Source organism: Lemur catta, unplaced genomic scaffold (genome assembly GCF_020740605.2).
Source record: "Lemur catta isolate mLemCat1 unplaced genomic scaffold, mLemCat1.pri scaffold_41_ctg1, whole genome shotgun sequence".
NCBI classification, from domain to species: Eukaryota; Metazoa; Chordata; class Mammalia; order Primates; family Lemuridae; genus Lemur; species Lemur catta.
The window spans coordinates 1,509,252-1,536,678 of record NW_025423849.1 but is presented as its reverse complement, the minus strand read 5'-3'; the positions used below and the strand labels follow the sequence as shown (position 1 = coordinate 1,536,678).

The 27,427-nt window shown below is 40.8% G+C and overlaps 1 long non-coding RNA gene across 1 annotated transcript; it reads right to left on the bottom strand.

Moving 5' to 3' along the window:
* Window positions 1–10,524: 10,524 nt before the first annotated feature.
* Window positions 10,525–12,012, bottom strand: LOC123629765. Its single transcript, XR_006732221.1, has 3 exons — window positions 11,938–12,012; window positions 11,378–11,490; window positions 10,525–10,568 (listed from the first exon to the last, which is right to left on the bottom strand). It is a non-coding gene; the product is annotated as an uncharacterized LOC123629765 (long non-coding RNA).
* Between the last annotated feature and the right edge of the window lie 15,415 nt (window positions 12,013–27,427).

Here is a 27,427-nt window from a genome sequence, read left to right as displayed (position 1 = left end):
AAACTGAAGAGGATCCTTTCGCTGAAGAAAAAGGTCTTGGATGCCAGAGATAGAAAGAAGAGGTAATGGGAGCGGCCATTCCGGGCCTGGGTGCAGTTGGCGGGTGTGGGGGAAACGCCCTTCCCAGACTGGAGGGAGCCCGGAGTCCTGTCAGTGAGGGCTCCCGGCTGTCCTCCCTGTGGGCCCCGCAGCACCTGGGATGTGGAAACCTGGGAGGGGTCCAGCACCAAGGCCATCTTCATGGGCAGCAGCACAAAAACAAAACTTCAGCTGCTTCCCCGTTCACTCATGATTCCCCTTCTAGGACACTTTCTTGCCAATTTTAGCTACTTAACTAACACAAGTATATACGGTGTTTTATTGTTAATGTACACATTTTAAATCATTATGTTATACACCTTATAGAAAGGTACGTAACGAGAAGAACAGTTCACACACTGTATCAAATTCTGTGCTAAAACATCTTAGCAAGAAGTTCAATATCCATTTTACGTCAATATAAAACTATGTAAATGTGTCCTTTACTCAAGGAACTTAGAAGGAGACTTTGAAGTGGTTAGATGCTACCATAGTCTTCAATAGGAAGACTCATTTTTCTGAAAATATGAGCTCTTAATAAATTTTACAGGAGCTAAATAAAAGTAATAAGGTTTCCAAATTTTTGAGTTACACATGGTGTCTGTCTTTTACTATTGTGATGACATGAAGAAAAATTTTGTGATGGAGTGAATAAGACTTGCACTTGTAGATATCGAAATGTGCTATTAATTTTCACAAATTAAATCATTTATTAACAGTTGAAGAGACAGATAAATGAATGGAACAGAATAGAAAATCTGGGAACACCCAAATATATGAAAGAATTTAGAACTTGATGGTGACAAATCAAACAAGAAAAAGCTGACCTCTAATTTCAAATTGGCAAAGTACTTTTTTTGCAGATCTACAAGTGCCCCCCACACATAGGAAAAAGTATTAAGTGTCTCTGCTAAGAGAAGGATTTTGAGTTAAAAGAGAAATGAGATACCATTAATGTATCCAGAAAGTTTGTAAGAATGAAGATATTAAATACTAATATTAAACATGGAAAATACTTATACTGGTACTTACAGTTTATGTTGCTGATTTCTTTTCAAATAGACAACTTGGTGGTAACTACATACAAATGAGACTGACACGCTGCCTGCCTACTGCACTAACGAGGCAACTGTAACTACACATTTAAAAATTGTATATGCCCTTTACCCATCAGTTCCATTATACTAAAATATCCTCAAGAAATAGAGATCATACAATTTGTTTTTCTCAGAAGTTAAAATAATAAGGTCTTAAGAGGAATGCATATGATGGATTTTGTAAATCAATTTGATTGTGTCCATAGATGGAATAATATGTGATCATAAAAGGTGGCATAGATACGTATGTGTGCTGACATGTGAAGAGTATTTAGGTATATCAAGTAAGAATAAAAGTCATTTTGATTATTATACATATACACAAACACACTGTCGTCTTGTGTTAGCTTAAAATATGCACACAATGTGATAAAATTTGTTATTTCTGGGCAATTAGCATGTACGATTTGAAAGTTCTAGTAAAAGTTTATTAAGGATATAATCCTGGGAAGAGCAGTAATATGAATCTTGCACAGATAGAAGTAATTTCTTAATTTCCATGAATTTATTTTAAAATTATTTTGTGGATTGGAGTATTCTGCCTACTTTTATCCCTTCAGAAGTAAAGCGAATCTTTACATACAGTTTTTTTAATGTACATATGTTTTGTTATATAGATTTATTACTTAAACGTTAGGGACCAGGCCACACAGCAGGGGGTGAGCAGCAGGTCAAGTTCCCCTGTATTTACAGCTGCTCCCCATTGCTCCCATCACCGCATCCGTTATGCCTGTTAGATGCCCCCCAACACACACCTGGTCCATGGAAAAATTGTCTTCCGTGAAACTGGCCCCTGGTGCACAAAAGGTTGGGGACTGCTGCCCTAAAGGACCTGTGCCCCAATGGAACTATATTCCCACCTGGCTCTGTGGGCCCTCCTCCCTCTGAGGGCCCTCTAGGCTCTCAGTCACCTTCCCTGGCTCTGTGTCACCTCATGGTCATGTGGCCACTCTTGGCTTTGTGTCCCCTTCAGGCTCTGAGGCCCCTTCTGATTTGTGTCCCCTCTTAACTCTCAGGCCCCTCTTGGATGTGTCCCTTCCTGCCTGTGACCCTCCTGCTATTTCTGAGGCCTCTCCCCACTCTTAGACCCCTCCTGGCTCGTATCCCCTGCTGGCCCTGAGGTTATTCCTGCTCTGAGACTCCTTCCAGCTCTGTCCCTTCCTGCCCGAGGCCACTCCTATCCTGTCTCCCCTCCTGGCCCTGTATCCAATCCTGGCATTAGGCCTCTCATGGCTGAATTTGTCCTTGTTCTGTGACAGTACCCCAAGTCACTTTGAATCCTGACTTCCCTCCTAGCCTTGAGGTTATTCCTGGCTCTATAAACCCTCCTGAGGCCCCTCCTGGCTCTGAGTCCCTTAATGGCTATGTAGCCTGTCATTACTCTGAGGCACCTGAGAGCTCTGTGTCCTCTGATGGCCCTGAGGCCCCTTCTGATTCTGTGCCCCCTTGTGCCTTTGTGTCCTCTCCTGTCTCTCAGGTCACATCTAGCCCTGAGGCCCTTCATGGGTCTATTACTCATCCTGCTCTGTGTCTCCTCCTGATTCTGTAACCATCTCATGCCTTATGTCCCCTCCTGGTTATGTGATGCAAGCTCTAAGCCCTCTTGTGACCCTATAGTCCCTCATGAACCTGAGGCCCCTCCTGTCCAAGTGTCCCATCTTTCTCTGTCTCCTTTCCTTGGTCTAGGCCCCTCCTCACTCTTGGTCCCCTCCTGTCCCTTTGATCCTCCTATCTCTGAGGCACCTCCTGGTCCTGAAACTCCTCTTCCCTCTGTGGCCCCTCCTGGCTCTCTGTTTTCTCCCTCATCTGAGGCCCATCCTGGCTCTGCAGACACTCCTGGCTCTGCGGCCTTTCTTGGCTCTGTGGTTTCCCCTTACTGTGACTGTTTTTGACCCTGAGGCCCCTCCTGACTGTTTCTCCTCCTCACTAAATACACACACACACACACACACACACACACACACACACACACACACACACACGTATCTCAGATTTTGAGAATATGTTTAATCCTACAAACACAATTTGAACTAAAGCCATTGTTTCAAGCAAACCTATTGTAATATGGTCAGGTCAAAATAACTCCACTCTTCCTCCCATATTAACACTGATTTGTACAAGCACCCGGGCTCCAGTTCCATTCCACCTGTCATTCTCAGACAACAGGGACACCTAGTAAATTGAAAAATTATAACTAAAGAAACAACTTCAGATACAATTCTGAAATAGTTGCATTAAAAACCATTATCAGTATCACTTCAGCTCTCACTGAGGTATATTTGACACCATGATGTTGAAAGCTGAAACATTTAATAGAGATGACCATGAGGTGACTGAAGATAAAACTGGCAATTTAGGAAAGAAGGAAAATTCTTTATGAGGCAAAAGTGTATTTTCTTAGCCAATAGGTGGATAATGCTCAAATAGAACTGTTCCCCACCCCAGTCACAGAGTAATTTTTAAATGTCTATATTTGGAATGATATGATGGTGAAACTTACAACAAATGAGAAAAATCTTAGCATAACTATTAAATCAGTTACTATGACATGTAATTTGTCTCTTTGGGGGGAGGCAGAGCAATTAGACATTTAAGAATTATGGTTTCTTACCATTCCTTAACTAAATTTCATAATATAAATATATAATGTAACACATATTAAGAAAATACTCTCTATTAACAGAAAAAATGTCACTAATATATCTGATTTCAAGATGATTTAGGAAGTGAAATAAAGTACCAAACACAGGAAGTAGCTGAATTTTTTTGGTAAATGTTTAAATCAGCAAGTTCCTATGTAAATTTCTGGAAGGCTCTATTTGAAAACAGAGAAACTACAAACAACTTACATGTCCAAGTGTTGACACTGGTGGTATGACTGTAGCTTTCTTACAAAAACAGAATTAGAGGACTCATATATACTTTTCAGTAAATATAAAGGGAACAAAGTTATATTAATGCCACATTTTAACATAAGAAAATAAGGACAGCTGAGAAATAGTCATAAAACTGTTCTACCATTGTTATGTTTTAGCCATACCTATCTGGTTTAAATCACATTAATTTCTATAGATTGTATCTGGTACCTTGGGATTTTTCCACAAATTTATCAAATACCCCTTGTGATTAGAAAGAAGAGTGTAACTAAATTTATGGTTTTAAACACTCACTCTGTTACCTACTAGCATTGATTTGGCAAGTGAGCCCCAAATTAACAAAGGTTCATGCAAACTATCTCACTGCTGAACTCTCAAATGAGGTTATCTGTCAGTATCAAAACACACCATATAAAGGAATATCATCCTGTAAATCAGCAATTCCATTTGTAGAAGTTTATTCTAAGGAAAGAAATTAAGCATGTAGGCAAAGTTTTGAGTTAACATGACCATCACACTGCTATTTTTAGCAGCAAAAAAAAAAGCCCTCCAAACCATATAACGATTCAATATAAATGGTTAAATTATGATACAACCAGCCGGGCACGGTGGCTGATGCCTGTAATCCTAGCACTCTGGGAGGCCGAGGTGGGTGGATCGCTTGAGCTCAGGAGCTGGAGACCAGCCTGAGCAAAAGCGAGACCCCGTCTCTACTAAAAATAGAAAAATTATCTGGCCAACTAAAATATATATAGAAAAAATTAGCCGGGCGTGGTGCTGCATGCCTGTAGTCCCAGCTACTCGGGAGGCTGAGGCAGTAGGATCGGTTAAGCCCAGGAGTTTGAGGTTGCTGTGAGCTGGGCTGACACCACAGCACTCACTCTAGCCTGGGCAGCAAAGCAAGACTCTGTCTCAAAAAAAAAAAAAAATTATGATACAACCATACATTAGGAGGCTAATCACAAACTCACCAAGAATTATGTTAACTGTGAGAAAATGTCAGACAAAGACAAACTAAAGGAATATTTTATAAATAATTAGCAATTTACTCCTCACAGTTTTAAAGATCATGAAAGATCCTCTTCTCCTTGCCCCTGCAAAAAGGCTGAATTAGTTTTTTCTCTAATATGAAACTGTAAGTGTTATGTGTGATCCTGGATTGGGTCCTGAACCACAGTGTAGGGGACACTACAAAGGAGACTATTGAGATAAACAGTAGAATTTCAATATGGACTGTGAATTTCGTAATTATTTTGTATATATGTTAAGTTTTCTGATTTTGGTAATTATTCTCGAATTATGTAAAAGAATCATTCTTAGGAAATACACACTTAGGGGTGATTATGTATACAATTTACTCTCAAATGGTAAAAAATAAAGTATGTTTGTAAAGAGTTACAAAGCAAATGATAAAAAAAAGTGGAGAAAAATGTTAAAAATTGGTGAGTCTTGGTTAAGGGTTTAAGAAGCATCCTTTGTAGTATTGTCTTACTTCACTGTATGTTTGAAGTTATATAAACATTCTAAGTTCTAAAAATAAGATTGCAGAATGAGTATGTATGTTGCAACAAAGCCATTAAGAACTAAACTTTTTATCAGTAGAAATCTCATGTAATTACATTAATAATATATTACAATATTTTTTAAAATTGTAAATAAATTTAATTCCAGAAATTGAGTTCACCATTTATAAATACACCAAGACAGCCAATGCGATGCAATTTTGATTAAGCTTAGCTATAGTATTTTAACAGAACAGCAACTTTTCTAAAAGGTCATAGGTAAATGAGTTATTTTTCTAACTCAGAACATTTAATTGGTTTGATTGAGAAACCACCTTTTTAAACATAAAACAAAAACTATGAAGACATAATTGTTCAAAGAATCTGACAACCAATACTTCATTCTGATGTCCTTGGGATTCTAAAATATCCCAACAATGGCTGAATCTTCCCTACCATTAAACAAAAAATCCAAACACCTAAGGCTATTCTTAAAACTGTTTTATGAGCTTCTTCCCTGTTATTAAGCCATCTTCTCTTAAAAGAATTTTACACATAATTTGAACAAACAAGTGGGTCAATGCAGACATTTTACAAGACACCTTCCTTAGCGCAGAGACACTAAGCAGCAGATCATCTGCTGGAAACCTGTCATATTAAGCACTGGCTACACAATGAGCATGAATTGACAAACTTGGAGCAAATTTCAAAGGAGCTCACATTAAAAACTTGTGAGCTCTGTGAGTTAACAAACCACATAAAACTTGAAAAGGGAAAATTCTCGGTAGCAAGTAACCATGTAACTGACATGATACATCTAATTTTAGTTTTGTTTTCAAATGCCATGTCTCTGTTGCAGTAAACAGTTACTTTCCAGAATATTCTCTGTACCCTGAGACATACTTTAGAACACCAATCCCCAACCTTTTTAGCATCAGGGACTGGTTTCATGGAAAACAATTTTTCCATGGACCAGGGGACTGGTGGCGGGGTATGATTTCAGGATGATTCACATGCATTGCATTTATTGTGCACTTTATTTCTATTGTTCCACCATTGTAACATATCCTCACTGATAATGTTTTCATATGACTCTGCAAGCAATTGATTTATTATGGTCTCTGTGCTGTCAAACCTCTCTGAGAATGATAACCTGTACTTAAAGCCACTCCCCAGTGCTAGCACTAGCATCACCATCTCATCCACACCTCAAATCATCAGGCATTAGATTCTCATAAAGAGTTCACAACCTAGATCTCTCACGTGTGCAGTTTACAGTAGGGTTCACGCTGTGAGAATCTAATGTTGGCACTGATCTGACAGGAGGTACAGCCCAGGTAGTGATGAGAGTGATGTGGAGCAGCTGTAAAAACAGGTGAAGCTTCATTCAATTGCCTGCTGCTTACCTCTCCTGCTGCATGGCTCAGTTCCTAACAGGCGGCAGACCAGTACCCAGGTTGGGGACCACAGCTTTAGAGCCTGTAGTAAAAACTCCAAAGGTCGTATGGCTTGGCCTCCACCTCCTATTTACAGATTTTATTTGACAGGCACAAAAGCTGTCTTGCTGCAATTAAAGCAATGCTAAACTAAAATCCAGTACCTGATTCATGGTTTTTATATAATCAATGGTGCAGGAAGTTCTGCACCATTCTGTGGCTCTTTCTGTCCTCATCTGGAATCCAATTGATCATGCCGCTGAAGCACGGCAATGCTCATATGCTCCCCTTCATTCAACATCTTTCCTATGCTTGGATTGTCAGTCTCCATAATACCAATTTGAAGTAAAACACCTACAGAATAAAATTATTTACTTTTCTCTGCCATTCTAGTAAGACAAATTACTAAACCCCAACTTTCAAAAAACTTTAGTTACAAATTAAAACCTAGTGGTCCTATTTCATAGTTGACAAGACGAGCTATTTCTAACAGACTTCTTAAAAAACACACCACTATACCTGGCCTGAAGGAGTAGGAGTAGGGCACCTGCAGACATTATGGTGAAAGCTGGAGAGTGACCCTCAGTGTCTGGTCTGGTAACATACATGGCCCGGGGCACAGTCACAGCCCCTTGTACCAACTGCTAATGCCTAAGCAGCAATAGCAACTCTAGTCTGGTGGCTCCATCGTGAGATTCAATACTGAAAATATATTAAGAAAATATTTGCTTTCAAAAAAATAAGTTTTTAAAAATATTCCATCATGAGCCTGGACTAGCCGAAGGTACTGTTCTCAGTGAGCATGCTGAACAGCTTCTCTGAAGGGATGGTAACTGGGGGACAGCCCAAAACTCTGATGGCCAAACTTGACAGCCCTGTTGAGGATGACTTCTTGAGGTTCCAGTAAGCAAGCAGCTCAGAGCTCTGTTTATCAAGCACTTCCTCCGCCAACTATGCAAGCACCATGTCCTCAGGTAGCTTTGCTCTCAGATTTTTCTTCTTCATCTTGGCCAAGAGTGACCACAAGTTATCCTCTCCAACGAATTCTTATGAATCACACCCATTGGAGGCAGGCATGTCATCTGGATAGAACTCAGAATTTCCATACTTCCCTGATTGAAGCCCACTTTTGCTGTTCTGCTGCCTCCTGTGTAAACAGAGAAGATTTGTAATGAGGGTCCAACACTGTAGCAAATGTGTATCTGGGGTCATGGAGGATGGTGGACAATCAGCTCACCACAGACTCCTTCAAGAACTTTAGCATGGTGTCCATGTCCACCGTCTCCTCAAAGAGGACCTCAATTTTTATATTGAGAATGTGGATCATGGGGATGACTTGGATTAAAGCAGAAACTGGTGTGGCTATCTCCCGACTGTTAGCATGGAAAAGTTTGGTGCATATCAGAGACTGGATGACCTCCCACTGGTCACAAGCGATCAGTTCTCCCAAATTATACTCTGTTGCCATCTCGTTAATTGCCCTTTCTTGTTCAATGAGTCATTCCAACATATGAAATGATGTCCTCCATTTGGATGGAATGTCTTGAATAAAATGGTGCTGTGGCAATTTATATGACTTCTGCATCTCTGCTAGCTTCTTTTTGGCTTTCAATGATTGATGTACCCAATAACACATCTTCTGTGCAATGCTAAGGAAGTTCTGCACCACTCTGTGGCTCTTACTGTCCTCACATATACAATCAAGTTGATCATGTGGCTGAAGCACTGCATGCTCCTGTACTTCATTCTATGTCGTTTCTGTGCTTGGATTGTCAGTCACCATTATACCAATTTGAAAGCCAATTGAGGTATCTGAGACATCCCACCATCATTCTAGCTTCTTCTGAATGCTGTTGCTGCTATTGCCACAATCTGTGACACATCTAAAAAGTGCTGACCAATGGTAGTCCTCACAGTGTGGTTACACTGACAACTCGAAGGAGACCCAGTGAGCCTTTAAATGGTCAGGTCCTCTTAAGTCCGGTTATTCATACCTATTCCCAAAGTGAATTGGATCCGAATCTCACCTTTCTTAAGATGTGACACAATTATCTGCTTCACATTACCACACGTACCTGGGATACCTGTTCTAGAGAAGTAAGATGGGGAGGGCAAGGAACATTGAGTTTTCAAGTATTGGAGCAGTCTGTTAGAGCCAACATTGTCTACAAAGACGGAAAGTCAAGTATGACCATTGCAGCTATTAGACTTGTGATGTTACTTTTGCAACTGGGTGAGAATCATAAAACATGTCATTGGTGCCACCAAAGGAGGGAGGTCCTAATAATTCTGTGCTCAGTGGCACACATATGTCCAGAGAAGAGGACTGCATTGTCTCAGAGACATTGGTTTCAGCACATTGCTGTGGAGCCTCTGCAATGTCTCAGGAGACAACGGGTGCCCAGGGTAACTGGCTTCTTTCCTCTGCTGATCTGGACACAGCGTAATCACACAACTTCAGTGTGCAGAGCAAACAGAAAAATGATTCCACAGCTTTGAGGTCTTTTTGCTATTCATAGGAAACATAACCTGATTACATCTTATGACCATTGTTCCCAAGTCAATTCATCTGGAGAAGGAACTTTCTGCAGAAACAAAGGTGGCATACAATTTGCCAAACTTTCACAGAGAAAGCTCTTTTGGTTCCTGACTACTTCAGGATGCCATCTGTACAGGTGTCTCATCACACAGCTTCTTCCCACATCACTCTTCTTTCCCAGACTGATGACACAACTGCAGTATCTGCACGCTGCCTTGAGACTGGCAATGAAAAGTGATTCCAACCTTCTGATTTCATTCTTTTCATGACCTTTTTATTCTTCTGGAAGACATCACCACACTCAAACATTCCAGGCCTCAACCCGTGGGACTGATGCTTCTCAGGAAAGGACATCACGGCCTCCCCAACGTCACTGGAGGATGACAACACCAACACAGCTTCCATCAGCACATCGCCAGGGTTCAAATGCAATGGCAGGTCCTCAGTCAGCCGATCAGGGGAGGAGGAAGCTGAAGGGGACTCTTTGACCAGTTTTCCTGAAGATGACTACATAGACCTTAGATCCACCTCTGGAGACAGTAGAGAAGGTATCTGGCTTGGGTGGATGTAGTACAGAGGCAGGATGCCCGGGTCCACATTCTCCTGCAGCACAGCGGAGCGCTGTGCTCTCTGCGTGTGTCTGATGAGACAGCTGGTGCCCAGATCCTTCCCATCCTTTCCTCTGCTGAACTCATTCGTGCAGTGAACACAGAGAGCTTCAGAATTATCTGGAGGCCATATGCAGAAGTGGTACCAGACAGGAGATCTTCTGGACCCAGCTGTGACCTTTGGAAGGGGAAAGTTTTTGCTACTATGTTTCCTGTGGTTTCATCATGCTGGAGAGTCAGGAATATTGGAGATGATGCCCCCAGAGCTTCTTCTCTTCTCTGCTTCTAAGAGATGGACACGGAAAAGGAGATTTCTTCAGAAGAAAACACAGATTCCTCTGTTATTTGATGACACGATGGGATCTTAGATACCATCTTTTGGACAAGTTTGATGGGTGAGATTATGGTGCTCGTGTCTCCTCCATCTGTAGGCTGTAGTGGAAACAGGAGTGAAGGAGAAGAAATTAAGGACAGAGCAGATACACTTCCATTTTCTTGAATGAGCACGGTGGTGTGTGCTGACCTTCTCATGAGACAGCTTGTACTTAAGTCTTTTTCATTTTTACCTGTAATAAATTCTTTCACATGATACATACATATTGCTTTGGTACTATTCTGAAAACAGAGTTGCCAAGCTGGAGGTTTCTTATGGAAGACTATGTTTTGGCTGCAAAGGTGGCTCTGAGTTGCAGCTTTCACTGCCATGCTACACAGTGTTTACTACTGTACTGACAGAACTAAGACCCATAATTGTCATCCTTCCAGCTTGTTTCTCTGATTTCTGTTTCATCACCAGTTTGTTTCGCATCCTCTTCCCTTACTTTTAACATCCACTCTTTCCCAACTGTGTAAGAATTTGATCACCACCATCTTCTTCTATTTTACAATTTATTTTATCAAAAACAAAAGCACTATTCCCGTTTGGGACAGGATTTCAGGTGAGTTTCCATGATTGACTATAACTATTCTGGCTATTTCATCATGTTAATATCTTAGGTTAATCAAAAATAGATTCAAATGCTTATTTGTGCCCCCACAAATGTAGGTTTTACCTTCCCTTTTTCATAAGTCAGTCTTTCAGGATGTTTCTATCAATGGCCAATCATAACATTACTGAAAATTATAATGTCCAACTCATATAAGCATATCATCTTAGAGCATAAATCACTGACTCCCAGGAGCTGTACTATTAAAAATATTTCATGGTGGCATAGACAGAAACATACGCAGTGGAGACTTACTTCTTGTTTAACGACAGGGTCCCTGCCATCCTGATAGCATACACATCTTCCTTTTGCATCACACCTCATTGGCTTCCTAACCCCATCTGAACACGGCCCTGGCTGGTCTCTTCCTGGAAACAGCACGGAAAGTGACAGGGTCTGGAAGAGGCCCTGGAGTTGGGCTATGCCAACTTTGGGTCACCCGAAGAGGCCTCTCTATCTGTGGAGCCACTGCTGCCAAGCTGCACTGCGCTGCTAGCAGGCCAGCCCCCACACTCATCTTCTCAGCGCCCTATGGGGCTATAGTTCCAGAATTCGCATTTGGAAGAGATAAAAGAAACAGAAATCAGTAGGAGAAAACACTCATCTTGACTGGTCTTGATATAAATTCGTGATCCCCAACTTCCAGTTAGGCCTCAATAACATTTCCCGTTTCCACTCATTCTTCTAGTCCTCCGTGACTCTGTACCTCCTCCACAAACCACTAAGACCTCCTTTTCCATACGTACTCTCAGCTGATAACTTGAACCTGACTTCACTATCAGTGAATTTCCACAAACCTCCACCTGCCAACTTACCATCACCTCCACTTTAAAAACTTTGCTGAAGCTCCAGAATCTGAATCCCGTATCAACAGGGCAGATGTAGGGGGCAGCCTACCCCTGCAGAAGCTGCTAACTGTAGGCACCTGGGTGAGAGCACAAGGGCCAACAGATCTAAGGATGAGAGCAGGAGGAGCCAGGGCTGGGGCTGGGTGGGAGACGCAGGTGGACACATCACCAGATGCTTCTGCTGCTGACTTTGGGGGCGACCGCCTCTCTGCCATACTGCCTGGAACCTGGCAGCTTGTGAAGGGTGGGTGACACCAGGAGCACTGTGCAGGGCGTGGCTGGCGACCATGGCGCCCTTACACCCTTCTCCTGTCCTTGCCCCATGGGCCCTCACAGAACAGTCTCCCTCTTCCTCTGCACTTTCAATGCCAGCAGCAGCACAAGCCTAGGATATCCGCCACTCACCATCATTCACATTGTATTGCAGAGCCACCCCTGGGAGCAGAAACCTAAGCCCACCCAGCATGAAACCACAGTGGAGAACGTGGTGGTGCTAAAGGGCATCACCTAACACTGGCCCCTGTAGTACAGAGGCTAAGCTTCACCTGATGCCCTCACACCCACTCTGCAAAATCCACCGGAAACCAACTGACAACTTAGGCCCACCGATGGGCGGGTCTGGGGAACATCACCCCGATCTATCTCCCTGCTGTACTTACACCCAGCAGCTACACAAACCGCTATGGGGAGGAGAAGCAGAACCTGGACACAGTGTCCCCCCCCCTACACACACACTCAGTGCCCCTTCCCACTCACGTGCCCATTCCCGGTCTACAAGGCCTCTGAGTACCGAGGACCAAATCCCTCCCACGTGCCAACTGAGTCCTTGCTTACCTGCCTCTCACGACAGGATGCTCACCAGCAAGTCCCTCTCAAGTCCTAGGTCGGTCCTTCCTTGGGTGTTGCTCACTGTAGGATGCTCTCTTCCCAGGAGATTCAAAGGCGGTTCTGGCCACAAAGCCCTCACCAATGGAAATCTCTCGGCCAGAGCAAAATGAAAAACTAACAGACTTCTCAGCAAGCTCTCAAGAGCCAAAGAAAAAAGAAACAGCTTCAACCCATGGCAGACAATTTATAGCCTCGTATATTCAAATGAGGTATTGTAAAATACCCATTCTGATTGGATGTCATTATCCAATCACAATTGGTCTGTGAATTTCTCTTTTCAAAGGGCCTCTTCTAGAATACTCGTTCTGATTGGATTGCACTATCCAATCAGAATTTGACAGTTTTTATCATCCAACCAGAATGTACATTCCAGAAAGCCTTATTGGAATATGAAAGCCTATAAATGGCCTGCCGAGGCCAAAATAAGGCTTGTGATAGCGCTTCAGTCTCCATGGCGGAGAGTGAGCCTGGAAATGGACCTGGCCCCCAGTGGTAGACCTCTTTTCGCCTTGGATTCCCAGGTAAGGAGAGGAAGAGGGGAATGCTGGGGACGTGCTGGCTCGCAGCAGGGATGGAAAGCCTTTCAGGAGCCCCTCGCTCCTTGTCTTGAGCTGTCCTCCTCCCGCAGCACCGCCTCTGCCTTCCGGGTTAGGTGTAGTTGGGTTCCCTCACCTCTGGCCCTTCTTAGGTTTCCTGTTTTCTTCTCTTTTCTCCAGCCACTGTGGGTTTTCTCTTCTTGCACATCGCGGCAATTTCTCTCTCCCTAGGGGACTAGCTCCAGAAGTCCTTACTCATCCGGCTCCCTGAGGAACCTGCGGCTTCCACTGTGTCTCTATTCTATTCTGTCCTCTTGCTCACAACTCAATCTCTCCACCTTTGTGGGTGGTTTTCATTTTCCCTCTTACCTGGTCCGCCCCACCATTACCTCTTGGGTTGTCAAAAACCTCCTGGTGTCTCCCTTTCCTTGCTCTTTCTGGGCCAATATTTACTTTTTCATTTTTAATTTGAGATAATGAAAATTAAGGTTACAAGATTAAGGTTTAGAAGCTTAAAATTTCTTCCTAGATGTAAAAAGACGAAGACTTTTGGATGTTTATTTTATCCCCTGTGTAAACTTAGTCAAACACATTGTACTGTGGAATGAGATTTAAAAGCGCAATCCCAAAGCCTAAAAATAGGGGACAGTAATGGAAATTTTGGCAGTCTTTTTACCTATTGGGCAATGATACAAGACCTGATTCTTTGAGAGTAATTTTAGTTTGAGGATAATTCTAAGAAAGCTTTACCGATTAGCCTTTTTAGGAAGGCAGGAAACTGCAGCCAATCAACTCCCTGCAGCTGGGAGAGGGAAAGGGGCTGCCACAGCCAAACCCCACAGGAACCAGGCCCTGAGGGGAGGCTGCCCCAAGGCGGGGTGGGGAGGGGGCTAGATGCCTGGAGGCGCGTCCCCACCCTCCTGGAGAGGCTGAGCGCATCCCGTCTGTTGCCCCGTGCGCCCGGAAAGGGTCCTCAGGGAAGCTTGGGGTTTGGGCGTGAAGGCAGGCAGGCTCCCACGCTGGGCAAAAGGCAACGGGCCGGGGGCTCCTCGGTTCCCAGGGTCTCCCCGGATCTGTCCAAGTCCAGGAGACACAAGCTGCCACAGACTTGAGGAGGAGGCAGCCTCCCGCTGGGAGCCAACTTTGTGCGCGGCGGCAGGGGTCAGGGATGGGGTCAGGGTACACGTTACATGGACACCGGAACGCGGTCAGCGCCAGCAGGAGCCCGAGCGGCGGCGCCCGGCCGAGGGGCAACACAGTCCTTGGCGCGCGGGTGGCGCGGGGCTGGTCCTCTCGCGCGCCCGGCCCGGCCCGACTCGCTCCCAGTGCGCCGCTCCTCCCCGGACGCCGGCGCCGGCTCTGCGGGCGCTTCCTCCGCTGCGCCTCTGCGCGCTCTCCTGGGCTCGGCCGTGCGCGGGCGGGGAGCCGGGGGCCGCCGGAGCCCCGCGCCCCGCGCCCTCGCCCGCCGCCCCGCGCTTGGCCCGAGTTGCGCGGCCCCCGCCGCCGCCGCCGCGGCTCCTGCGCCCCAGAGCCGGTCCCATCCCAGTCGCGCCGCCGCCGCCTCAGCCAGCCCCGCTGCCGGCCCCCTCTCCAGCCAGCCAGAGTGAAAATTAAATTCTTTACTACAGAAATATATACAAAAACGAATTGTAAATACTAAGAAATTTTATTATGGATATACTCTGAACTAAAACCTCTGTTATATACATATACATAGATTTATTTCTTCATGTGCCTTATCATACAATTTTCCGTTTTCTGTTATGGTTTAAGTACATACTTGATGGAGTGGTCCTGTCTCTTTTTGTTTGTTTCTTCTTCCTCCTCCACCTTTTAAAAATGATTTACCCCAGCCTAACGTTTTCCTTGCAGAATACTTTTCCTCAGTTGTCTATCCTTTCAGTGCCTCTGTCTTCATTGTTATCGTATTTAGTTAAAGCTTTCTATTGAGTAGCTCTTTGTGGCTTTCATTCAACAATCATTGCTTCATAAGGTTTATTTTTATTTTTTTTCTCTTTCTTTCTTTCTTTCTTTTTTTTTTTTTTTTTGAGACAGAGTCTCGCTCTGTTGCCCAGGCTAGAGTGCCATGGTGTCAGCCTAGCTCACAGCAACCTCAAGCTCCTGGGCTCATGTGATCCTTCTGCCTCAGCCTCCCAAGTAGCTGGGACTACAGGCATGCACCACCATGCCTGGCTAATTTTTTTGTATATATTTTAGTTGTTTGGCTAATTTCTTTCTATTTTTAGTAGAGATGGGATCTCGATGTTGCTCAAGATGGTCTTGAACTCCTGAGCTCAAACGATCCACCCACCTCAGCCTTCCAGAGTGCTAGGATTACAGGCGTGAGCCACTGCGCCCGGTCTTTTTCTCTTTCTTGAGAGAACCTGAATTATACAGTACTTTATCTTTAGCATTTTGACAAACATAATAGAAGTGGTTTATACTATTAGCAAAGCCAACCCATTAAAATAAATTATTACTAAAAACTGAACTGTAACATTTTCCCCGGCAAGAGATAATTCGTCCAAATGTGAATGATACAAACACATATCACAATATAACTCAAAATTGATTAACTATCTTAACGATAGTTACTTTAACAATCCTCTAAGCTGACTAGGTACATTTTTGCCCCAGGGTATTTTGGTTAAGAATATAATCCAATGGATATTACAGTATTTGTAGAATACAAATGGGTAAAGGGAGTAAAATTTTGAGGACATTTGTATCATCTTTTCATAATGTTCACCCCGTGAGAACATGTAGATTAGTAAATGACAGAATTGAGGGTTGAATCTGCATCTGATTGACTCCAAATCCTCTTTTCTTTGTGTTAGATCATATAGTAATGGTCAATGTTATAATTATTTTACCAGTTTGATACTTTTTATTCTTAAAGGTATTGTTTTTTGTTCTAGGATGTTCCATAATGAAGCTTAACAAACTTAATTACTGCTTCTCAGAGATCCAGGAAAAACTGTAAGCTATTTGAAGATAACCTATTCTTGTGTTATTCACTGATTGTTCATTACAAATATTTTCATATATTGTTTACTTTCTTTTTACTATAGTAGAAGCAAAATATTATACTGTGAGAACAGATAATGGAATCGTGTTTGAGGACAAGGTTTGTGATCATGCAAATGAAGATGTGTTTGAATCCTTTCCTATGTCAGCCAAAGTCCAGGGCTTTTCACATCCTTCATTTCAATCACCTGAGGCTCCTCTGAAACCTTCCTTTCGGTCATTGGAAAACTGTGGCCTTACAAAGGCAAATTACAATTTAAAAATTTTTCTATATATTTTTTAATATACCACTCACCCATCCTCATAATGCAGACAAAAATGGTGTAAAGAAATGGACCTCCTCAAGGCCATAATAGAAAACAAATGTAATAACAGAAGGAAGGATGTACAGGATTGAGATTTGTAAAAAGTTGAGCAGAGTAAATCATTCTTAGGTTAGAAATTGTGGAAGGAAAGAATTAGAAAGCAACCCAAAAGAATAGCTCAACAAATATGGAAATGAGGAGGGGGATGAAGGAGAAGAATTCATTGAGGAAGGGTGAGATGAATACAAAGTTTGAATAAGAGTCAAAATGACAGAAATTATTATGAAAAGACAACAGAAATGAGTTAAATGAGAGCAGGAACTCTTCTATATGTTAGAAATTATTTTCATGCAAATTAAGAAAAGAAAGGCAATGAAAAAGAAGCTCAATTTCTTTTCAATGACTTCTAGATGGTTTTATGAAAAAAGAAAAGTTAAAGGTGAGTATAATGAAAATTAATATATTGTACATTTAAAAATAGCTGCAAGAGAATAATTGAAATGATTCTGCCATAAAGAAAAGATAAATATTTAACATGACACATATCCCAATTACGCTAAGATCGTGTGAATGTATCAAACCATATGTCCCTTCAAATACTTTCATCTTTTATATATCAATGAAAAACAATTTTAAAGGGAAAAATCATTTTAAAAAAAATTACTGAAGTAATATCTTATATTTAATCAAGTAAAACCTGTGTTTCCAGATAATGCAAAATGAAATATATTTTAGGCCTTATCTGATTTTTATGAATTATTAATTTTTTACTCTTTTATTTCTTCTTTAAGGTTTCTAACATGTCTTTTGTATATCCATAACTTAACTAATTTATCTTGCTGTGTGATACAGTCTTTACAGCCATTTTAGATCTGTTTGAGAATAGAGAGAAAGGAATAAGCATTGTATTTGATCTTTTTATTAATCAAAATTAAAATTCCTGGTTATATGAAGGAGGTTCTTAATCTGTATCCATGAAATAAGAACTAACCCTCTTGAAAAAATAAAGGTAACAATTATTTATTTCTGGAGGTATTCTGATTTATCTTGTGGCAATAATTTCTCCATATAATGGACACACCTATGTATACATCACATGAATGCAATCGTAATTGATCATTGTTCTCTAGAATAACCTACTTATTATCATATAATTATAAAGAAGAGGCACCTGCCAACAGAATATACACAGTCATCTCTGGAAGATGATTTTTTACCTTGAAAAATATCTCCAGTATTGGGGACATTTTATATTATTCTCAGGAAGCTTTATCAAGTTCAGTATTGATAGTTGTTATATTTTGCACATAAATGTGTGTTCATCTGTAAAACTCAGAAATCCTGTAGACTTGATTTTGTAGTCCTCTCTCCACTCCTCATGTGAATATTGGGGCCTGATTGACAATTGTAGATTGTTTGAAGATTCTTAAATCTTCAATTTGGGTAATCATATCTTTATTTATAATAGATGATATCCCCAATTTTTAACTACGTTGTTATATAATGTAAATACGAAATTAGAGCTATGAGTGTGTTGCTTACGTGGGAGTAAGAAAACCATGTGAAACTTAGTGGAGGATTTTATGTTTCTTTCTTACATGATGGTAGTACTTAGAAGTACCTCATAATTCTGCATCACATAAGCATTTCTCCTCTACAGTTTAAAATTTTAAGATTAATTTTAAAAATAATCTTGCAGCATCTTAAATTGGCATTTTAGAATTAAATTTTTTATTCAATTTAAAAGTGCATATTACGATAATCAAGAAATAAATATTTTCTTATATTAATGCTATTGTATCTCATATCATTCAAATATTAAAAGGTATAACTGAAAAATTGAATCATATTTCTTCCTCCTCCTGTTTTCATTTTCAAAATTTCAGAGTTCTGTGTAGGTTTTCATTATTTAATTCTACCCAGTTTACTATATTTAAGTACATTTTACAAGTACTCATCCTTTTTCTCACACTGCCCTGTCTAAAAACCCTTCATGTCTTTTTCCAACACTTTGTCTTTCATAATATGGCCATATATCTTTGCAGTATGTCCTATGCTTCTCAGGTAGACCTCACTGCTCTCTTCTTTGTACTCTTACTGTCCTTTATTTACTTTAATGGTAGAAACAGTGAATTATTCTTTTCTTTCTTTCATTTATCTGATTTCATATATCTCATACATTTCTTGCATCTCAACCTCCTCAGCGTCTCCCAGAATAGTGCCTATGATTTGACAGACACAGTAAATGTTTATTGTCTTACTGACTGACTGAGCAAGTGAGTGAGTGAGCGAATAATAAGTGCAATGTTTTCTGAAGTTGGGATTCTTTTTTTAATAGGATGAAGCAACGAAGCCAGTATCTGGACAAAAGGAAAATGGTATTGGTATTATTGAAAATGCTGCAAGAGAGCAAAAAAATATTGTCAATTTCATATGTGTGCACACAAATAACAGAAGTGGTGAGTTAGTGAATACCTCTGACAATATTTGATCCTTAAATGCCATCATGAAAAAAACATTGAAAGTATGTAGACCCAAGTATATTATTCATTTCTTTTAAATATTTTTCTTTTGCTGTCTTTTTTTTTTCTTTTTTTGTTTTTTGTTTTATGTTTACTTCAGCTTATTATGGGGGTACAAAAGCTCAGGTTATATGTATTGCCCATGTCCCACCCATCTCCCTGAGTCAGAGCCTCAAGCGTGTCCATTCCCCAGATAGTGCGCCTGGCACTCACCATGTAGTCATACATCCATCCCCTCCCTAAAACTGGTTCAACCTTGAAATTATTTTTGCTATTAATTTTCTTTTATTGAAATAAAAATGAATGGTGATAGACTTGTATATGAATCTAAAATTTACATTAAAAATGTTCTCATGAACGTATCTGTGAATAACATGTTTTAGACAAGATCTCTGCATTGGGAACTGGACAAAATGAAGACGCAGAATCACCTCAGGATTTGGAGGTACTGCCTATTGTTGTTATTATTTTAAAGTATAAGTATCAAATGATATTAAAACCTAAAAGGAGATGTTTTGACTTTACATTCTCACCTCTGCATATTCCCATAAGAAATTATTTTCTTATATTTTCAGCTCATAATTAAAAAAGTGATTATTATTACATAGTACAACTCTGCTCATTTGTGGGATTCATTTAAGAAGCTACTATAGTGTAGTGCAAAAAAGTAAGGCTTAGAACAGGAATCAGTTTGGGTTCCAATGTTATGTTTATCTACAATCTAAAGAATTATTCCAGGTCAACCTGTGGTCACATGAATCATTAGATGTGTAAAAGTCCTAATGATATTCAGAGAGAAACCATCTGGACTATTGCGTTTTCCAACTTGGAACATAAAAAGATAATATCCATAACTTCATGGTGTTAGTGTAATTGGGTTGTCAGGTATAGATCTGCAAGCAACATTTCAGGAGAAGAAAAGGTATGGGAACAGTAAATATGTAGGACTGTAGTAACAATTTGGTTTAGTGCTGTTTTAGAAAGTAGAATTCCTTTTTTATAATAGAACACATTGGATATTTTTGTGGCACCCATGTTTGTACTAGTGTAAGTATAAAATAATGACACTGTACATTAAGGTGACAACTGTGGAAAGAGCTGGGAAGGGTCTGATGATAGAAGAGCTGCTGCACAGTGGCATCAGCACTGAGTGGAAGACATGTTAGTGTCCTGGTACTGTCACTTACTAGCCATGGAATCTTGAAAGTAATGATTTATTCTATTCAGATATCAGGGACCTTCTTCGAAAACATGGTACTGACATCTATTCCTTAAGAATGTGTAATGAACCAATATGGTAAGAAATGTGAAACATTTTGTAAACTAGAGGGTGTTTATACCAGTGGAGGACCAAATGATTACACTGATATTCAGTGACTTAATAAAGCTTGCAAGTACTTTTTGCAAAACAGAAGGCAGTAGTGCTAAGAAAAGAATGGAAGTTATAACAGGCATATGGATTCCTAATTTGGGTTATGTTAAGTTTGGGCAGACTATTACTAGAGATGTCCTATAGGAATATAGTGATTTGATGCTTGAGACCCTCCTGATGGGATTTTAAATGTTTCGCCATTGATTAAATGTCTGTTATTAAGTACCAACTACATACTGAGCAGTAAGACATTGAAAATACAAGATGAGGGAATATGCTGTAGGAGTAGGAACAGAAAGACAAGTAAACAACAAAGACATATAGGTCACTATAAGTTCTGCATATAAATAAAACAGAAACGGTTTGTTTAGAAAATATTGAGGTAATTTGTAGTTAGGATGGGGATGGAAATGGAAGTACCTAAAATATGGTAAGAACCATATTTTATTAAAAGAAAGTCATTTAACAGACTGTTTATTTAAAAACATGTGCACTGATAATATTCTAAAATCCAAAAAATATCATCCAGCAACAAGAAGCAGGCATATGCAATGGAGGGTGGTCAACTAAAATAATTCTTCAGAAAAAGGAAGAGCAGAGTGTTAGAAAGGTGGGACAAATAGAAAGTGAGCTTCCAATAACAGTGTGTGTCAGAGAAATATAGTAGATATTTCTCACTCTTCTTATCTCCCTCACTGTTGGGAAGGTATGAAGGATTGAGGCACCCGAACCTGTAGAACTACGTTTTCTGTCCTACAGAGGAATGGAAGCATATATAGTCAGCGATGCATGTGTATAATTCAGTGTGGTATGAAATGGTGTTACTTCATAGGATAGAATTATACAGCTCAAAATAAAAGCATTGGAAAGAAGAAGAGAGTAGGGTCAGTTATAGAGAGATCAGGGAAGATAGAGGCTGATAAACAGCACATTCGAAACATTATGACTTGTAATGCAGTTTCAGTTTGGGTGACATGATAGGGAGGAACTTGAGGCTAGATTCCAAAAGGGTCAGTTCAGGTAGAGGAAGGTGGAAGCACACTCAGTGTAGACCAGAGCATCTCAAACTTTCATCAGTCAGCTGGGGACCTTGTTAAAAATGCACACTCTGAGTCAGCAGGTCTGGGATTCTGTACTTCTAATAAGTTCTGAGCTAATGCTGGTGCTGGTAGTCCTGGGGTATAGACCTCCTTTTGGAGAAATCTGGAAAAGGAGCCATTGGATAACAGTTTAAGACATTACAGGATCAGGGAAAACATTATATATTTATTTATTTTTTATGTCTGAGCATGTTTGTAGCCAGAAGGGAAGGAGCCACGTGATGAGGAAGGAGAAATTAGAGATGTAAGATACTACTGCTAAATAAAGAGGAAAGATGTGGTGGGAACAATACATCAAAAAATGTAGAAGGGGTAGAATAAGGACCACAGATCTCGAGATGACTGTTGTGAAGGAAGAAGGATTGTGAGGGGGTAAGGGGGGAGGAAAGAAAGAAGTTAGGAAGGTGATTTTGGAGATGATGAGGAAACTTGGGAGGAACATGACTTCAGTATGTTCACACTCAAACAGAGGCTTAGATTATTGCTGCTCTAAAAGTTACTGGAAGCAGGAGGGAGTGAACAATAGTAACTTACTTTTCCTGCCCATAGCTGTCAGCCATCAAATATACATGTTGTGTTAATATTAGTTAATCAAATGAGATTAATTTGAATATAGAAGCATCAGCTGCTTTTTTAACATAGCTGAATTTTTGTTTAGGTAATTATTTCATAAAAGTCTTTTAAAGACTACATGGTAACCAAACTAATTTTAGAAAGAAAGCAAATTATAGAGTTCATTCCTTAAATTCTAAAATTGTTATTTCAATATTGAAAACTTATGCATTTTTTCTTAGATGTGTTGTTGTGGCTTCTTGCATGAATATATCAAGAAAGTTTAAGGTGACTAACCCAGAGGATACAAGAAATGTAGGCATACCAATAGCCCATATAACTAATGCAAAAAATGAATATTTTCATTAAGTAGCATTCTACAAATGAATCCAAGCTGATCAAAATACTTGTTCTGATGAGAGATGAATTATACTGTCAACTGAAATGCATTGCAACTGCATACTTCCTAAAGTCAGGAGGGAAGAAGCAGCCCCCGCCCCACAATAACGGGGAGGACGATGTGCTGAAATATCACATGTGAGGATGAAAGCGCCACTAAAAGAATCCTCGAAGGTGCCAGACAGACCACAAGCTAAAGGGCAGTTCCTGGGTCCCCAGCCACCTGCCCTGTAAATCCTGCTCATGGTTGCAGCCTCTGTCAGGTTCCACCTGTGTCTGCCACTTGAGCACGGTGACCAGCAGAGGGCAGCCGTCACCCACAGATGACCAGCCCTCCCCAGGCACCTTCTGTTCCTGCCTCGCTGTGTGGGCAGCAGGTTATGAAGGTGGCCCCTGGGGTTGGCACAGGGTCTGCCTTGAAGGAAGGAGCTTTGCAACTACACACTCCCCGAGCGCGGCACCGGCTTTTGCAGAGCCCCCCTCCCTGGCTCTCTCCTCGCTGCTCTGGGCCGCCTGGGCATGCAGGGCCTCACTGCTCAGAGGAGATACCAAGAGAGGGCAGCAGCCTCCGTTATTGCAGCTTCCCCACCACCTCCCCAACCCTTTAGCAGAAATGCATGAAACTGGCCCTCCCCAGGAAGGAGGGGCACCTAGAACTGACCATCTGGGATGACAAAGACCTTCCAAGGCAAGTGACAGTGAATGTGTGGAAACCCCTATGGACAAGTCAGATTTCTGTTCTCTCTCCTCTCTTCCCCCTCTAACCCATTCCTCTCCGTTCTCTCTCTTGCTCCCCTCTCCCCTTTCTCACGCTACCTCTCTCCTTGTTCATGGTCATCTCTGGGGGTCAGAGGCACGAATGTCAGGGAATGCCTGCTTTTGTTCCAGTGGTGGACAAGAACACGTGATTCATTTGTGACAGTCAGTTTCCCATTTAAGGTGAAGTGACTGAGAAGATTCACCTGAGTCCCGATTTCGTGAATCTGCAGACAGAGGAATCTCTTCACTAGCACCTGCTCAGGCTTGGTGCTTACAGTCTGCCCCAACAAGCTTCAGCTTTTGACATTAAGCATCATATCACCATCACTGACATCGTCAACACCATCAGCAACACAATCACTAGCACTAACATCACATTATCATCCCCACCATCACCGTCACTGTCCCAACCATCACCATCATCACTATCATCATTATCACTGCCATACCAACATCATCACCATCAACACCACTGTAATCATCATGTCCATCACCACTGCCACCATCATCACCGCCACTGCCAGATGTCAGCAGCTACTTTTCATTGTGATATGATCTTCACTCACCTTATGTGATTACATAACACCCCAATTCTATACTTTTATAGACAAAAAGAAGGTGGTGATGGGTTTGTACCTTGATACAAGAGTGTAAGAACCTTGCAATCAATGAAAGAGAAAACTCGTTTTATTCCTCAGCCCCCACCTTGCTGGCCCCTCCCTAGATAGGTCTGATCTGGACACTCACATCCTCACTGTTCTGCTGTCTTCACCCTCTGATTGTGCTTCCCTGGCTCCAAAGTGTTGAGAGAGCTGCATCCGCTGCACAGGGAGCACAGGCATCTTGCCCTCCCTGGCTGCTCCCTTGCTTTTGCCCCTCATAAAGCCTAGGCTCTAGAGAAAGTGGACTCCTTAATGGCGTGCATACACACTCCTGTCAAAGTTCACATGTTTGTCCCTCTGGAAAGGTCACCTTTCCCTGCCCTCTCCACCACAGATCTTTGCTTCCGCAAATCTTGCCTGCTACTCAAGTTCAGATCTACATGAACATTTGCTACAAATCCCTCCCTGTCCCAAGCAGCCATGGGTGAACGTTTCTGTTTGGGGTCCTATAGCACTTTTGTGTTCCCCAGAGGCATTTATCATTCTCCTGTCAGAGTTTTTTGTTTTTTTTTATTTATTTATTTTATTTCACCATATTACCAGGGTACAAATGTTTAGGTTACATATATTGCCCTTGCCCCATCCAAGTCAGAGCTTCAAGTGTGTCCATTCCCCAGACAGGGTGCACCACACCCAATATGTGTGCACATACCCATCCTCACTTCCCCTTCCCATCTTCCCGACACCCGATGAATGTTGTTACTATGTATGCACTTAAGTGTTGATCAGTTAATACCAATTTGATGGTAAGTACATGCGGTGCTTGTTTTTCCATTCTTGGAATACTTAGTAGAATGGGCTCCAGCTCTATCCAGCATAATACAAGAGATGCTAGATCACCATTGTTTTTTGTGGCTGAGTGGAACTCCATGGTGTGTGTGTGTATGTGTATATACATATATATATATATATATGTCACATTTTATTAATCCACTCATATATTGTTGTGCACTTGGGTTGTTTCCACATCTTTGCAATTGTGAATTGTGCTGCAGTAAACATTCAAGGGCAGAAGTCTTTTTTATAGAATGTCTTTTGTTCTTTTACGTAGATGCCCAGTAATGAGATTGCTGGATCAAATGGTAGTTCTACTTGTCTCTCTTTGAGGTATCTCCATATTGCTTTCCACAGAAGTTATACTAGTTTGCAGTAACACCATCAGTGTATGAGTGTTCCTATCTCTGCATCCACACCAACATTTATTGTTTTGGGACTTTTTGACAAAGGCCATTCTCATTGGTGATAAGTGATATCTCATCTTGGTTTTGATTTGCATTTCCCTGATGATTAGAGATACTGAGCACTTTTTTATATGTTTGTTGGTCATTTTTCTATGTTTTGAAAAGTTTCTGTTCATGTTGTTTGCCCATTTATTGATGGGGTTGTTTCATTTTTGCTTGTTGATTTTCTTGACTTCTATATAGATTCTTGTTATCATCCCTTTATCGGATGTATAGAAGCAAATATTTTCTCCTATTCCATAGGTTGTCTATTCACTCTAAGACAGTTTCCTTGGCTGTGCAGAAGCTTTTTAATTTGATCAGATCCAATTTGTTTATTTTTGTTGCTGCTGTGAACTTTGGGGGGTCGTCTTCATAAATCCTTTACCTACGCCAATGTCTAAAAGAGTCTTCCCCACATTTTCTTCCAGAATTCTTAAGGTTTTATACCTTAGGTTTAAGTCTGTTATCTAACGTGAGTTGATTTTTGTGAGAGGTGAGAGGTGGGGATCCAATTTTAATCTTGTACATGTGGATATCCGGTTTTCCTAGCACCACTTATTGAATAGAGATTTTTTCCCCCAATGTATGCTTTTGTCTGCTTTGTTGAATATTAGATGACAGTATAAGGATGGTTTTATATCTGGAATCTCCCTCCTATTGCAAAGGTCTATGTCTCTGTTCTTGTGCCAGCACCATGCTGTTTGGGTACTATAGCCTTGTAGTAAAGTTTGAAGTCTGGCAGACTGATGCCTCCCAATGTGTTCTTTTTGCTTAAGATTGCTTTGGCTATACAAGGTCTTCTCTGGTTCCAGAAGAAGCATAGAATTTTTTTTTCTTAATCTGTAAAGAATGATGGTGGAATTTTGATAGGGATTGCATCAATTCTATAGATCACTTTAGGTAGGATGGACCTTTTAACAACATTGATTCTACCCATCCATGAGCATGGTAGGGATTTCCATCTGTGCACATCCTCTACATTTTCTCAATGTTTTATAGTTCACCCTATAAATATCTCTCATCTCCTTCATTAGATATATTCCTAAATATTTAATTTTCTTTGATGTTATTGTGAAAGGTGTTACATCTTTAATTTGACTTTTGGCTTGACTGTTATTGTCGTATATGAATGCCACTGATTTGTGTGCATTAATTTTGTATCCTGAGACTTTACTGAATTTGTTTACCAATTCCAGGAGTCTCTTGGTTGAATCCTTGATATTTTCTAGGTGTAATAGCATATCATCAGCAGAGAGTGAGAGTTTGACATCTTCTGCCCCCATTCGGACACACTTAATTTCCTTCTCTTGTTTGATTTCTCTGGCAAAGACTTCTAGCACTATGTTGTATAGAAGTGGAGATAGTGGGCAACTTTTTCTGGTTCTAGTTCTAAGCGGGAATGCTTTCAATTTTTCCCCATTCAGTATGATATTGACTGTGGGTTTTTCGTATATGGCCTTAATACTTTTAAGGAATGTCCCGTCTATGCCTATTTTGTTAAGGGTTTTTATCATAAAGTTACTGTATTTTATCAAATACCTTTTCTGCATCTATTGAGAGAACCATATGCTCTTCGTTCTTGCAAATAAAGAAGATGGATAAATAATTCAGTATCAATGCTATTTTTAACATTTTATTTTGGAGAATCCTAGAAAAAATTTCTAAGCATCTTATTGTTTTATAATATTCTAACAAAAACCTCATTTTCCCTATCATTTTACATAATTTATGTTACTACCTCTCATATTACTTGAATCTGATGTTTTCTTAGTAGAAATTATTACGTTTCTAACAATGCCAGAAGGCAACTTCTTTTTATAACTCTCAGAAATTTGTAAAAAACAACTGCATAAGAACTCTTTCAAGGCATCTGCAGTGATTATGGAGACATGTCTTTGTAGCTTGATAGAATAGTGCTTTTCAATCTCTTTCATTAAGTCTAACATGAGTCGGCAAAGCAGTGCCCCACAAGGAAACCATGTATAACTTGTAATTACTACATTAAGTTTAAAATAAAATGTTTTTCAACTTACTGAGAAATACTAAAATAAACACCGCTCCCCCCCAAAAAATTAAGGGAAAATATTTACTGAAAAATCTTTCCTTGCATAT